Below are 16,994 nucleotides of genomic sequence, written 5' to 3' on the forward strand. Positions count from 1 at the left end.
CATAGATGCTCGACGAGATCCGCTTGAAGTTGAGAATGAATTCCTCTATCTCTAATAGAATTATGACGTTCAATGAACTACATAAGGTTACAAGTGTGATTATGTGACACCGGTTCGGGTCCATTATCATCGATTTGATCATAATCGTAGTCATTTGCTCCAAGGTAAGTATGTCGCTCATCTTCAACGATCATATTATGCAATATTATATATGCCATCATAATGTCCTTAAGCGTTTCAAGGTGGAAAAAACTTGCAGGCCCACGCACAATTGAAAATCGCGCTTGAAGTACTCCAAATGCACATTCGACATCCTTCCTAGCTGCCTCTTGTGTGGAAGCAAAATGTTGTTTTTTACAGTCTTGTGGTGCTGGAATTGTTTTGAAAAATGTTGCCCATGATGGATATAGACCATCGAATAGTACCCAATCGAATAGTCATTACCGTTTATCGAGTAATTAACCGGAGGAGCACGCCCTTCAGCAAGCTCAGAAAATACAGAATACCACTCTAGGACATTGATGTCATTGTGAGACCCCTGGTAACCCAAAAAATGCATGCCATATCCAAAGATTATACGGCGGCCGGAGACATTGATTCAGGAATGGTCATCGGAGCCACTATTATAACAATTGGCTCACCGGTGTTGTCGGTACAATGGTCAGAGACACCAATCCAGTGGGCGGTCACCAAAGCCACAATTTTGGTAGTTTGGGCATCAGTGGCGTTTGTCAAAGCCACTATTTTAACAATCCACCCACCGGTGGGTCACTATTTGGTGGTACAGTGGGCGGCGAGACCAATCCATTGGAGTTCGCCGTAACCACTATTTTGGTGGTTCGGCCATCGGACCTCCACCACAAGCGGCTCCATTGGGTGAGCCACTGGTGTTGGTAGTTTACTTAAAATATAAGTTTAAATTAAAAAAGTATGACCATTAGGGAAATTAATAAAAAAAAGTTTGATGAAGAATGAATATTTTATTGAAAAATCTTGTAAAATAAATAAACTAATGTGGATGTTTTGTAAAAGTGATGGTGTAAAATAGAAAAAAGTAGGTTTTTTGTCTAAAATAGACAGAATCTTTTACATGAGCTGATGTGGTTGCTCTAAGTACTTACTGTAGGCTGGATGATTCGGGCTTCAAAAGGCTAGTGACTGTTTGGAAGGATTGGAAAAGAAGAACACACGATTAAAGGTGACCGGGGTGGATCGGCCAAGAACCCTCTGATGCCAAAGTTAGTTTCTTTCTCAAATTCTAGAGTTCCAACTTTTTAGGAGTTGTTAAAAACTTACCTCCATTTGATGTAAATGAGCCTTTATATAGTGTACACTTGAAGCAGTTACTTGTCTAGTAACTTCCCCTATTTTTGAGGAGGTCCAAAGGTTCAGGGTTAACTTCCACAATTGCAATGGAAGTTAGACTATTTGATCTTATCTTCCATAACCGTTATTTGGAAGTTAAGTACTTGGTAAGAAGTTGTGGCAATGAACCTCGATTTTCACTCATGCCTTGGAATAGAAACGCGTGGTCCAATTCATTAACTCTTATAGAGAGACACTTGGAATTTCTTAAGTGTCTAGGGTCGTCCAAATGTTTTCTTAATGGATGACCCTCAAGTGCATGGATGGCCAGTTCTATAAAGGAGGTCCATTCTTGCCTTTTTAATATGGACAACTCTCATAGACGAGCTTGGAGTTGGCTTAATTTTTAGTTTAACATTAGTTGCCCCCTGTCCAGGGGTCGTCCAAGGTGCTATATAGCCTAATGCTATTCTTTGGACGTGTGTCCTTATGCCAGTGGTTAGGTATGCCACGTGTTATGGCCTCATTGGTGACTAGTTGCGTCGATTCACTTTTTTCGAGGAGTATGCCACATGTCATCCTTTGGTTGGTCACATCGTTTCAGATGCCAAATTCTATTGCCTATAAATAGTAGAATTCCTCTCCTACCCTTCACATTTCTGAGATTTTCTTCCTTGACATTCTTCATCTAGCGCTTCGTCTAGAAGTGTTTCCTCGTCCTTAGTTTTCCTCTGTCTAGAGCCAGGTACTCTCTTCAACCTCCTTAGGTTTTCCTTAGAATTTCAAAATATCTGAGATTGTTTTTTCCTTGTCTAGCAATAGCGTAGATAAGGCTATAGACGAGTATCATGACTCCACTAGCTACACTGATTCTAGTAGCCATAGTAGTAGTAGTAGTGGGAATACCACCGAGGAATACACTTCTGGTGTTCCTGGGGTTCCCCTAAAGGTCTTCTAAGAACACCTTAGGACGAGAGCAGCCTCAGGGTCTTAGGCTAGTACCTCAACGGGTGTTCCTCCGCCCACTCATGTAGACGAGATAGAGACTGTATATAGCTATGCTATAGGTACTCCTTCCAAGACAGATGAGAGGAGACTAGTTGCCCATAGGAGTTGGTACCAAATCCCAGACGACCTTAACCCTAGGTTAGCCGTTCGTGGGGAATGGTGTTGCCAACCCCGTTTTGGGATAGGTATTTATGAGGCTTATTGTCTAGGGGGGCTTAGGTTACCCCTAAATGCCTTTGCTAGAGAATTACTTACTAGGTTAGGTTTAGGAGCTTGTCAATTTAACCCTAATGCATAGAGACTCATCGTCTCTATGCAAGTTTTGTGGAGGGAAGTATTTGAAGGGGATCATCCTCTCATTGTGGACAAATTCCTCTATTGCTACAAACCCTCAGATATTAGTCAGTCCTTGGGCTTTTACCAATTTATAGCTAGGGGCAGTGACTATAGATTGATTAAGTCCTTGGTTACATCTAACAGAAACTGAAATACAAAGTTTTTCTTCATCTCTGGTTTCTGGTCTAGGCACCCTGTCGAGGTTGACAGGGATTCATTTGCCCCATATACTGGAGAATCAGGCAACCTTCGTCATGAATGTATGTTTTTGTTTGTTATGTTTGCTTTGCTTCCCCCCCCCCCCCCGCGCTTTTATTTTTTTATAATCGTCTAACCTTTTTCTCCCTTCTTTGTTTCAACTGTTAAACGATCATCTTTAAGTAAATTTCATCATGACCGCATCCACAGAGCTCGTATATACACTGATAGGAGCTTTCATTCTTTGGTGACCCTTTAGTGTCTTGCCACGTAGGGTCTTGGTCCTGAACCCTCTGCCGTAGCTATTGTCCATTAGCTTACTGTTCGCAAACGTGAGTTTCCATTTCCCTTAGAAGCTATTTGATTGTTATACATTCCTTAGCTGATACTTCAATATTTTTCTTTTAGGGATGACGACCATGAAGGAAAATAAAGGAAAGGAAGTTGTGGACGAGGTAACTAGGCCCGAAGTTCAGTCTCAACCTCGTCCTGCTATTGGGGACAAAAGAAAGAATTTGTCAAAGGCCATTGACTTAGAGAATCTTCCAAGTCATCGTAAGGAGAAGAGGGATAAACACAAGTCATCTAAGCCTAGGGTGGTCAAGCCTGGCCTCCCTGTTTTTCCTTCTCAGCAACCGTCCGTCCAAATCCACGACATGGATACTGAACCTGCCAGAGATCCTTCGTCCAAAACCACTACTCCTGCCTCGTCTCAGCCTCATCGAAAAGCTTCCATGAATCTTTTGGAAAATGAAGACTTGGCTTGTGAATAAATAATAAATTAGTGTTAATAGTTAGCTTATATAAGAATTAATAAGAATATGTCAACTCAATATGTATAAAATTTATTGTGAAAACTATTATATATGTAGCATTACTCGTGCTAGATATTCTCAACAATGTGATGGTGTGATATTGATGATCGTGTATTTGGACCTAGAGATAAGAGCCCCTACATTTATTGTAATGTCAATTACGTTCATGTCAGACTCAACCCCTCTCTAGAGCTAAATTTAATACAATAATTGATAAGCTTTCCATGACTTATTCTACTCTTGAATATGGTTTTTAGACTCAGACTGTTCAATGAACCGTAAAAGAAAGAGGTTCAAGGTTTTTAAGGTCAGACTAAGGTCAAACTAAGGTCAAACCGTGATGATGTCATAATTAATTTAATAATTATTTAAATATAAATAAATATTATTAAATTAGTATAAATAGAAAATTTAACTAAAATAATCCAGTTAAATATAAATATCTATATTTCAAATATATATTTTCATATCATAACTTTTACAAGACAAATAAAAAATATCAAATCCTAAACAAATTTAAATATAATATCTATTGATTTATTTATATATTGATTAGTTAAACTTTTAATAATAATAATAATAATAATAATAATAATAATAATAATAATAATAATAATAATAATAATAACTTTCCATAATTTTTTTTTCATTACTCACACTTTGCCATGTGTAAAATTATAGTAAACAATTGTGTAAAATATTGTAATACTACATTATTCTTAAAAGAATAATGCTAGAGATACAAATTATTTTATAAAAACTTTTACAAACTACTGATGTGGTGAATGATTATTGGTAAATAAAAATTTGATATTAATGGTGGGTCTAAATGAAAACCAATAAGAGGTGGGCCACATTAACATTTTGTAAAAATGTTGTAAAATAATTTGTGTATGGAGCATTACTCCTCTTAAATATACTTAAAATATTTAAAGCAAAAAACCCATTTTAGTCCCTATATTTTCCCGCAATTTTCACTTTGGTCTCTATCTTTTATTTTCACCACTTTTAGTTCTTGTTTTGAAAAACGCATTCCGTTTTAGTTCTTACCATTACTCATTTAACAGAAGTATCCTACGTGGCAAACGATCCAACAGTAAATATTGACGTGTTCATTAAATAATATTAAAAAAATTATTTACATTTTTAAAAATGCCACATCAACAATTTAATTTTTTTTTTTAAAAGCCGCATCAGATAAAAATAATTTAAAATTTTCTAACATAATTATTTTTTAAAAAAAGAAAAGAAATTAGTTAAATTAATTTTTTTCTTTTTTCTTTTTTGGAAGAACATGTAGAACTCAGAACTATGTGTTCTTCATTTTCTTCCCCAACTAAGCTTGCCCAGAAAATTAAAAATTAAAAATTTACTTTCTTTTCTTGCAATTTTTTAGCAACCAAACCCATAAAATCACTCAGATTTACAAAATAAAAAGACATGCCCATAAAAATTTACAAAACACAAACATTCAACAAGATTTTCTTATGCTTTGAAACCAAACACAAAAAATACAAAACTCAAACCTAGATTTTCAACCTCCATGCACAACCAAACCACAAACAACCACACAACCTTAAATTCGACAACCCACACACCTTTAACCCCAAATTTGAAGCCGCCGATTTAGTTAGCCTAAGGGTTTTAAGAGAAAGCCACCGCTAGTTTCGGCCATCAATTTAGAGAGAGAAACTTTGGGTTTTCATCCATGGGTTTAGAGAGAGAGAACTAGGTTTTCACTTCAAACTCAACCCGATCCATGAAATCATCATCCTTATCCATTATAGTAATGACAAGTAGCGAAGCTTGAATAAGATCTTTAGAGAAAGCGTACACCTGATTCCACTCTGGATTTGAAATCTTCTCCAAACGAGTAGTCGATTTGGATTCAGACAACATATAACATAAACCCACAAATAGAAATCAACATACACCACAAACCCATAAACCCATAAATCAACATACACCACAAAACCAGAAATCAATGTCGGAATACAACATACACCACAAACCCACAAACCCAAAAATCAACATACACCACAAACCCACAAACCCAAATCAACAAAACTCACAACCCACAAGCCCACCATCGGAATACATATCTCCACCACGATCTACACCACTGAGCTAAGAGATAGAGAGATGAAAGAGAGAGACTTACCGATCTAGGATAGAGAGACAACGATCTATGAGTTAGAGAGAGTTTGAGCCATTTGGGTCTGAGTTTGAGCGAATCATGAGAGAGAGAGAGAGAGAGAGAGAGAGAAAGAGAGAGAGAGAGAGTAGGTCGTTCAGAGAAAGAAAAGAAGAGAACCACCGCCGGTTGTGGTGGTGGCAGTAGTGGTGATGAGTAGAGGAGACCGGCCATGGAGTTTGAAAGAGTTGTGAAAGTTTTGGAAGAGAGAGGAAGGTTAGAGATTTACAAGGGAGGGGGACCGGTTTGAAGGTTTTCTTTTGAGTGTGTGAAAATTTTTTGGGTTTGGATGCCAAGAAAATACATGAAAAAAAAAAAAAAAAAAAGAGAAGGAAGACAAAGAAAAGGGAAGAAAATAAGGATTGATTTGCTAAGAATATGAGTCAATCTTTTGGGGAAGAACACAAAGAAAATGAAGAACACATAGTTTAGAGTTCTTCATGTTCTTCCAAAAAAAAAAGAAAAAAAATTAATTTAACTAATTTCTTTTCTTTTTTTTTTTAAATAACTAGGTTAGAAATTTTTTATATTATTTTTATCTTATGTGGTTTTTTTTTTTTAAATTAAATTGTTGATGTGGCATTTTTAAAAAATGTAAATAATTTTTTTAATATTATTTTAATGGATACGTCAATATTTATTGTTAGACCGTTTGCTACGTAAGATACTTCTGTTAGATGAGTAACTTTAAGAACTAAAATGAAACGCGTTTTTCAAAACAATGACTAAAAACAGTGAAAATAAAAAATAGAAACCAAAGTGGAAATCGCATGAAAATATAGAGATGAAAATGAGTTTTTCACCAATATTTAATGCACCTACCAATGCATGTCACATCATGTTGGGCAGCTGAAAAAAAGATCTAAATCTAATGGCTAAATTTTTTTTGCTTTTATTAAAAACTTAAAACCTTTAGTCATTCCAATGTTAGCCACACAAGGGACTTGGGAATTCCAACTCAGAAGGAGTAACAAATAACAAGAGAAAGAGGGAAGTACACGTTTGTATAATTTTCCCAGGTACAATTTTTCTCATTTTTTACACTAATTTCACTGTCCTTGGTTACTAGGGAACAAAAAAAATAAAAGGCATGATGCTAACCTCGCCTCCACATAAAGAAACCTTGAATGCCAACGCCTTCTCAAAGATGACAGGACTAGAGTTGATTAAAATTTATGATGTGCTCCTTCCTCAAGGCCTTAATGATCTTTCTAATGAGTTACGAATGATGGAATGGCATGATTATCCATTGAGATCCATGCTAAGGAGTTTTCGACCAAACAATCTTGTTGAACTCATCGTGCCTCATAGCAACATTGAGCAACTACCAGAAGGATTTAGTGTAAGATTTTCTAAAGCGGGTGTTTTTTTTTTCTTCTTTAATTAAACTAGGCTATTGACTTCACTACTTAAATTTTTCATATTTATTTTATTGTTTTATCACAGAACTTGGACCAGCTAAAACTCATGGACTTTAGTTACTCTCAAAACTTAATCAAGACTCCTGAGTTCTTTGGATTTCCAAATCTTGAGACTCTGATTTTTCAAGGTTGTACAAGATTATATAAGGTTCACCCATCAATGGGAGCTCTCAGACGACTTATTTTCTTAAATCTAAAAGATTGCAAGCGTCTTAAGAACCTTCCATGTGAGATCAAATTAGAGTCTCTTGAATCTTTTTTTCTATCAGGCTGTTCAAGGCTCAGGAAACTTTCAGAGATTGGAGAAAATATGACATGCTTGTCAAAGCTTTATTTGGATGGGACTGCCCTGAAGAACTGCCATCATCAATCAAGCATCTAACTGGCTTGACATTATTGAATCTTAAAGATTGCAAGTACCTTTTGAGTTGTCCTAGCACCATTTGTAATTTGACATCTCTTGAAATCCTTATTCTATCTGGATGTAGGGTTCAACAACCAAAATCATTGCATTTGCTTGGGCTTTCCCCTACTTTATCCTCAATTGGTGCCACCCTCACTATTAAAGCAACAGTTTCATTTCTTGTTCTGTATTTCTTACTGCTGCCGCACAACTATCTGAATATATTTATATGTGCTACACTTGTTTTATGGACATATTGTTTTTCCAATGCCCATCACCCTAAACTAGATCCCATCAACTTGTTGTTGCCTAAGTCGCTTTCAGGCTTAAGCTCTTTAAAATCTCTAGATCTAAGTGACAGCAATCTGTCAGATGGAGCACTCCCTGATGATCTTAGTTACTTATCCTCACTGCGGTCTCTGAATCTGAGCAAAAACAATTTTACAAGCTTGCCTAATAGCATTTCTCAAATTTCTAAGCTTAAAGTTCTTTGCTTGGATAATTGTAGCAAGCTTCAATCATTGCCTTATCTTCCATTAAGTACAAAATATGTAATGGCAAGAGGATGTACTTCATTGGAAAATTATTCAAATAAAGTTGTTGTGTGGACTTCTGGTGAAACAGGATTCACTTTTATTAATTGCCTCAGTTTGCTCGAGGATGAAGAAGGCAAAATTACCGAGGGTTTTTTGCTGGACAGCTTGCTCAAGGACGACAGAAGCAAAATAACCGAGGTTTCTTTGCCTGATATATACTTCCAGCCATTGTGGCAAAGATACATGGAGGTGACTCTCTCTTTCTCTCACTCTCACTCTCTCTCTCTGACACACTCATGCATTGAACATCTTTTTACTTTTTCCTTTTAATATTTTACAGGATCATATACGTGAAATTGAAGAATTTTATAGCGTTTTACAGCAAATCGAAATTCCAGAGTGGTTTAATCATCAAAATTGTGGGTCATTTGTATCAATCCCGCTACATCAATATAGTATTAGTTGGACAGGAATTGCTCTATGCGTTTGTTTTGAAGTTCACGAAAATTTGAACGTGGTTTTTCCTGTTGATTGGGATGCAAAATACTTTCATGAGTTTCGTTTGGAAGTGCATGGAGGTCCCATAAATTGTCCCCTAGTCTATAAGGTCCCTAGAGACAAAATCCACGCTGGTTCATTTGAACTTTGGCAATTATATCGCGTGCGAGGTTTCAAGAACTACTAGATGAACGAGATTGGATTAGACCATTGATTGAAACCAGCAGCCCAAATATTAAGATTAAAGGTTGTGGTGCGCGTATACTATATGAGCAAGATGTGGTACAATTTGTACAAAACTTGAGCCAAAAAATTTTTGGGAGCCCTGAGGACCTCCGTCTAAGTCGTGAAGATTTCATGAAATTTCATATGGGCAAGCCCCAAAGCCATGAAGACGAGGCAGAATCCAGTCAGTCCAATGCAGTAATTGACCCAAACCTCAGGCTGAGAAGAGCCCTCACTTCACTGCTTTCAAGATTCTATGAGGTATCGCACTATTCTTTCCTAAACAACATATTTTTGTTTCTTTTTTTCTCTCTTTTGCTTAAGTATAAAACAAATCTCACTTTGAATGTTTTATTTTATGCTTCACTAATCACAGCCTATTACACTCCTTTTTTATTTATTCCTATTAAGGTATTCAAAGTTTAAAATGAATAAAAAAAATCAGACTCTGACATTTTTATTTATTAATAATAAATGGATAGTGAAGGAGGGAAATGTGGAGTTAAAATCATAGAAATGAGACATCATAAAGATACCATTACCACTAAACTATCACTTAAGCCCCAAATTAGACACATGACATGACCATTGAGAATGAGACAGATAATTTTTATTTGCTAGCATACTAATATATACATATGTTTAGATTCAGCAAAAAAGAAAAATAATGTACATTTGTTTAGGCCTATATTATGGCATTGATCAAGATTATCAGTTAACATTCAAGATATGATCAGGTCAATACTTACTATTATTACTCTCACTATATCTCTATCCTGTGTATAAACAATGCCTGTGGAATATAGAGGTTTTCATATTTTTAGAACTTCTCGGAGAAAATAGTAAAATAGCAATAATTTTCAAACAATATAATTAGTAGTTAAGGTTTACAAACTATATTTTTTACTAGCATCTCGAGTCTAAAAGACTCGATTTTGGGGCTATAAATCGAGTCTTTAATGCTCGATTTCTATGGTCTAATTCTGTCTGATGTGGCATTTTTTCCACGTGTAATCTACCTGAAAATCGAGTCTTAAAGACTCGATTTACAAACCCAAAAAAATTAAATCTAAGTCTTTTACCATCTGTTCCTGAAATACACAACAACCATCAACAACCATCAAAATTCATCACGACAACCATCAAAATTCATCACCACCATGGGAAGATCACGCAGAACCCAGTACGCACAAAAAAAAAAAAAAAAACCATTGCCCCAAATCCACGGCGACTTGGGTCGCGCGACCCAGGCCGCCGCGCCCCCGGTTCGAGCGACCTGGGGCGCGACCCAGGTTCGTGCTGCCTGGCCGCGACCCAGGCCGCCGCGCCCCAGGTCGCGCGACCTGAGGCGCGGCGGCCTGGGTTCGCGTGGGTTGGCGGCAGCTGGGCGGCTGGGCAGATCAGCGTGGAAGAGGAAGAAAGAAGCAGATCAGGTGAGAAGAGAGTGAAACCCAGAAAATATAAGGACAAAGAAGAGGATATATAAAAGATATAAATCGAGTCTCAGATGCTCGATTTCCAACTAGACGCCACGTGGAAAATATGCCACATCGAACAGAATCAGACCATAAAAATCGAGCATTAAAAACTCGATTTATAGCCCCAAAATCGACTCTCTAAGAGTCGAGATGTTACTATTATATTTTCTTTCGAACCAATGCCTACTAACTATATTCTTCAGCATCTATGGCTAATTGCCCATTTTGGCCGAACTTCTCCATATTATCAACTCTCACTATTTGAACATTTGAACAGGCACACCTGGCGCGATACCACACATATAATTATTATTTTCCTCAAATCGCAATTCCTTCAAGCTGGTTCAGTTATCAAAATTTGGAGTCCTACATAAAAATGGATTGGCCTCCAAACTTGCATGATAATCCGAGATGGATGGGGCTCGCTGTATATGCTCTTTGTACTATTGACAAGCAACGAGATGTTTCGACTTACAAACAGGATCCAACAGTTTTTCTCCGCATTTTTAGTCTCTCAGCTAGTGGTGTAGTTCCTCTTGCTCCTGGCATAGACTTTCCCCTCTCTAAAGATGGTTTTATGAAGTCATCACAACGAATAGTTTTGGTATTTTACATACCACGCATCCGGTTTCAGTTGAATCGTTGTAGTCACATATGGGTTTCATTTGGAAGCGATAACCGAGGTGTGAAAGTTCAAATGTGTGGAATTCGTCTTGTATTTGAGCATGATGTCGAAGGGTATCTGCAAACACTAGTCCAGTGCATGTTAGAGATTCCAACTGCATACCATTCATTTCTCTACCGAAATCTTTTATATCAACTTGCACAGATACAAGACTGCAACCATGAAAGAGGACCATGTAGCTCTTTCTCATCAGAAAGGTTAAAATTAATGGCAAAAGATTTTGTTTCAATAACCATTGTGTTATAGATTAATATTCTGAGTCAAATTAATGATTTGTTTTCTGATATTTGCAGGAGGCCTTAAACCTTGCCAAAGCTTCTATCAAGTAATGAAATTGTAACAGAGGAGGGTTGTGCTTCACCAGAAGCATTTTCAAACCATGGCTCAAGAAGTTCAAGCACATCTCCAATATTTTTAGGCATACCATTTGGGAATGTGCAATTTGAAAGTACCATCTCAATAAGCATCCTTGAATCTTTCTTTAAGGCGCACTTACAGGTCTCTCTCTCTGATTTTAAGCAAAACACTGAATGATGATAATGCAGAAGAATTTTGTGCCTAGATTTATGAACAACACGAAAGAGAAAAGACAATACAGTTCATATATATATTATCTAGGGTTTTTATTATTATTATTATTAGCCGCGAATCTGGGCGTCCATGATAATTATTTTTATAGTAGTTTTATTAAAAAAAATTTATACAATTTAAATTAATTTAATAAAGAGTAATGTATTTTGTAATTATATTTTTATTTATTATAAGAATAATCATAAATGTAATATAGGAACAATCATAAATCATAAATTCAATAATTTTTCTCATACTAAAATTAAAAAAATACAATTTTTCTCAAAAATTCAAAAGGCAAGTTAACAAAAATATTTATTTTTTAATAAAATTTATTTATAACATTTTGTGAATCATTAAAAAGAATAAAAAATTTGAAAATTATTCTTTTAGTTTTAAGCAAACTTTCTCAAACTTATTTTTTCTACCTACAATCCAAAACACTGAGAAAAGTAACTAAAAAAATTAATAAAACTTAGATATGGTTAATTGGACCAATTAGGAAAACAATTTCTTATTTATAATCTACTAAGGTTATTTTCTTTGTAGAAATTGTAATTTCAGCCATCCAAAACATATTATCAAATAAAAAATTATTAGCAAAATCTAAGAATTATATTTCTACAAATGCATTGTTATAAAATAATAATAATAATAATAATAATAATAATAATAATAATAATAATAATAATAATAATAATAATAATGAAAGTAAAATTGCCAAAGATAAAATTTGTCTCTCATCCAATAATTATTGTTTAGCCAACCTTTGTTTTTCTCTAAATAAATGGCATTATAGAGTAATTCTAATACAATTATTAAGAGTACTTTATTCACCACAAAGGATTAGCAAATAAACAAAAATGATTAAAGTCTCATATTTTAACATCTAAATTGAGCACTATAAAAATCATGCTATCAAATTACAATAACTATCAAATTAAACTATCTAAATCATGCTATGTAGTAAGATAATATTATATTTTTATATTTAATCTTTTATAACGCAATAGGATAACATTTAACAATCAATGAGAGAGAAAAAAAATTAAAAAAAAACAAAACTAAATCGTATTAACCTAAAGTAGATTAAAGAATATAAAAAATTATCAACTTAAAGTGAAGATGCAAGAAAAATAAAAATCCAACCCCAAAATTGAGAGAGAGAGAGAGAGAGAGAGAGAGAGCCTTTTTTTGTAAGGGAAAGCTATGCGTAGAATGAAATAGATAGTGACAAATTTATAGTAAGAGGGTGCGAATAAGAAGAGAGACAAAAATAGAAGAAGATGAAGGGAAAAATGAAGAATGATATTAATGTAGAGGGTAGTGGGGAGATGAGAAGGTGAGAGAATAAGAAGGTTGGAGAAGTAGTGGGGAGATGAAAAAGTATGGGAGGAAGAAATGTTGGAGAAGTATAAATATGAAATAAAAAAATATTAAAATAATTATAAGAAAATGGAAAGAAAAAAATAATGACATGGATGCTGACGTGGCTCAACATGAGCGCAGCAATATTAAACACTTCACTTTAGCTTTTAGTAATATATAGATATAGACTAGTGGATGTCCCGCGCGATGCGCGTGTTCGTTATTAGTTATTTTACAATACTCATATGTGCTATAATGTTTGGAGAATTAATTTCGATTATGTATTATACGTCACTAAAATAATGAATGAAAAAAAAATTGTAACACAATATATTCATAAGTAACCATAATTAATTAAACTAAAAAAATGCAACTATATGCCCTTTTTTGTTTGATGAGTCGTACATAAATATTTAGTTCTTACATTTGACCGTTTTCAATATAAAATTTTTTATTATTTCATTTTCTTTTTTTTAGAAGTATTTTTTTTTTAAGAAAACACGTGAACTTTTGAAAGTTAAACATCCAAGATTTAAGGTTTATAATTTCTAATTCGCAAAACTAAATACACATGCCAAGAGATTAAAAATAAAACAATAATTGAAAATGGAAATATAAGCTTATACTATTTCATATTTTACGTTTAATTTTACTTACATTTGAGTACTTTAATCACTTACAACGATTAAACACTTTCCAAAAATATAAATAAAGACAAAAAGCACATACCTTTTAGAATCTCCATATGTTGTTAAAGTATTGTGTCAAGCTTTGATAGTGTTGTTAAAAAATTTAGATCATATGCACCTGAACCAAAGCCAATTTCACTCTTTTTGACACTAATTTCTCACTCTTTGTCACTCTATCTCTCTAGTTCTATTTTTCTTTTGGCCTTTTGATATTTTGTGAAATTAGAATATATAAAAGAACATGAAAACTAACATTGAATGGAGAAAATCTTTCATTTTTTAAATTAAAAAAATTAAAAGTAGAAGAGTTCAAGTAGTTGGAAAAGGGAATATAACCAAATCTTTTAATTTTTTACATTTATGGCTTAAACTAATCATTGGTAAGAAGATAGGAGGTGAAATGCTAAACGAAAAAGAACTCATACAAAACACCACATGGTGGAACCCCATGCACTTTTGTATGAGGTCTCCGCTTTTATATATATATATATATTGATTATTATTATTATTGTTATTATTATTATATGGTCTTGTCTTTGCCAAACAATGATGAATTTAAAGGTTGTAATTGCTCCAGACTCCTTGATAAATTATTAACTCTCTGTTTGTTTTGCTGGAAAACTTTCTATAAAGATAGTTTTCCACATTTTTCAGTGTTTGATAGCACACAAAAAATGGTCAACGGAAAACTATCTTTAGTCAATGGAAAATCCTAATAAAAATAAGGCTTGTTTTTTACAAGTTGTTTTCCATTTTTTTTTTTTTTGGAAAACAATCTCTCTCTCTCTCTCTCTCACAGCTCTCTCACTCTTTCTCTCTTTCCTTTTCTTTTTCTTTCCTCACACCCTCACTGTCACTAATTCTGGTCTCTCCTCTTCCATAGATCTCTCTCCCTCACTCTCTCTCCATATTTCTCTTCTCCTTTATAACACAGTTCTCTAAGTTGATTTTTTCCCCTCATTGTAATTATTTCATTTCTCTCTACCAACTTGCAAAAGAAAACATATTTGCAACGGTAATTATTTCATTCATTTCTACCAAAATCTCAATTCTTTACTTTGAATTTCAAACTTGATTTTATTTTTTCTCTAAAATTTTTTTGGTTTGATGGATTCTTGGTAGAATTTTTTTTTTCACATAAAAGTGCTAAAAAAAATAAAAAAATAAAAAAATAAAAAAATAAAAAAAGAAGAAAGAATGAATGAATGAAGTAAAAGAAGAAAGAATGAATGAATGAAGTAAAAGACTAAAATTTTAAACATAGTGCCTATATGGCTCTAAATTTCTTTTACATAGGATAATCTTTTTTGTTGACAGATATATTATGCAGATACTATGTAGTGATGATATATATGTAGCTACATTATATGAATACATAATTTTGAGTAATATATATCTATATATATATATACGTGTGTGTGTGTGTGGCCATTTCTGTCCATATATATGAGCAAAATGAGTGGTAGAGATCATAAAAATTTGATAACTAATTTTGATTGTATCTATTGTCAAAATTTCAGTATGAAAACCAAATTCATTCTTGGTTTTTTTATTATTATTTATATTGATTACATTAGTTGGTTTACATAATATACATGTTTTAAATTACACAAGAAATATAAAAAATATAAATAAAAATTTGCATACCAAACACCAGAAAATATTCTCAAGCTCATTTTCAAGGTCGTTACCAAACACTAAAAAATGATATAATTTTCTAAAAAATGCTCTTTAAAAAATGAATCATTTTTCAAAAAATGTTGATGCTAAAACAAACAGAGCGTAAGTGTTATTTGATTTATACATGTATATCTAAAGTCATTAACACTAAACTTTACAAACCATGGTAATCTAAATACTTTGTCCATTATATATTAAAAAAAACATTAATAGATAGAGCACCTGTCCTGTGCGAAGAAATTTTCAATTGACGCTTATTATCCCCAAATTTACTCTCGATTTACATTTCCAATATATAAATATATCTTTTTTTTTTTTTTTTCAGGACCACTACAACATCCGCGGTATTTTCAATCACTGTTTTCCTCAACCTGAAATCCCACAGTGGTTCCACCCTCAAAGAAATGGACCCTCAGTGAAAATCCATCCATCTCCATATTTGTATAATGATCCTGATTGGATGGGATTTGCACTATGTACTGCTTTCAAATTTCACAAGCATCCAACTGCCGTTCTTAGGAATCTGAACTCAGGATTACCTCATCGCTTCATGTGTCATTTAAAGACCAATTTTGGCCATATCAGCCCTTTGCTTGACTATACCATCAATGAAAGCAACATATTAATTTCGTTATGTCAACGTGCATTCATTTGGGTCTCATTCATACCACGTGGGATGCTTTCACATCATTGGAGCGAATGCAGTTGGGTTCGATTCTCGTTTCTAAGTGATAGTCCAGATTTGTCGGTCTTAAAGTGTGGCGTCAATCTTGTATACCAGCAAAATATGGAATACTTCATTCGTACTGTTGTACAATGCGTAATCTCTAACGTTAACTTTATGCATGGAATCCGGGGCCCTTTCTGTGAGGAGGATGTCTATAAAAATATGCTTCCTTATCATGATGATGAAATGAGTGGCAGTGACAGCTCTTACGAGATCTTACACCCTCAAAGGTCACCCAATTCTCAGGTGGGGACTAGTAGAAGCACCCAGGGTGACAAGCGTTGTGGCTACGTTACTGGCCCGTTGGTAAGAATTCTACAGCATTTGTGCAAATAACATTATCCTAAGTCTTGGTTTTATATATATATATATATATATATATATATATATATATATAAAAGTGTTGGTTTTTTAATGCTAAGTTGTGGGTTCAGCCTAATAACAGAGTACGAGCTCAAAGATCAAACTTGGTATGTGATTATAAACAAGCTGACTTTTTTTTCATTGATGCAGAGCGCACAGAACAGGGGACGGCAGATTTGTTTTCTGCCACTCTACAACTCCCTATGTTTCTGCTTCTCTTGTATTCTTCTTACCACAGTTGTTTTAGAGTTAACATTCTCTACACACTAGTCTATGCATTCGGATTAGATTTTTGCTGAAAGATTATTTGCTTATTCGCGGTTGAAAGTTGGCAAAAGTAAAGTCGTATTTGAAGAAGTCAGGTTCTAAAAAGTTGTATAAACAAATGAGTAAAAAGTTAAAGTAACAAATTAATTCAAACTCGCTAACATCTTGGCCGTAGATATGACCTTAAAACAAATACTTAAATCTATTCCTAATTGCACAGACCAAATA

At 34.1% G+C, this 16,994-nt stretch overlaps 1 pseudogene; it reads left to right on the forward strand.

Moving 5' to 3' along the window:
* Positions 1–553: 553 nt before the first annotated feature.
* The window catches only part of LOC142634704 (uncharacterized), a 36,862-nt pseudogene continuing 20,421 nt past the window's right edge, over positions 554–16,994 (forward strand).

Source organism: Castanea sativa, chromosome 5, assembly GCF_040712315.1.
Source record: "Castanea sativa cultivar Marrone di Chiusa Pesio chromosome 5, ASM4071231v1".
NCBI lineage: Eukaryota > Viridiplantae > Streptophyta > Magnoliopsida > Fagales > Fagaceae > Castanea > Castanea sativa.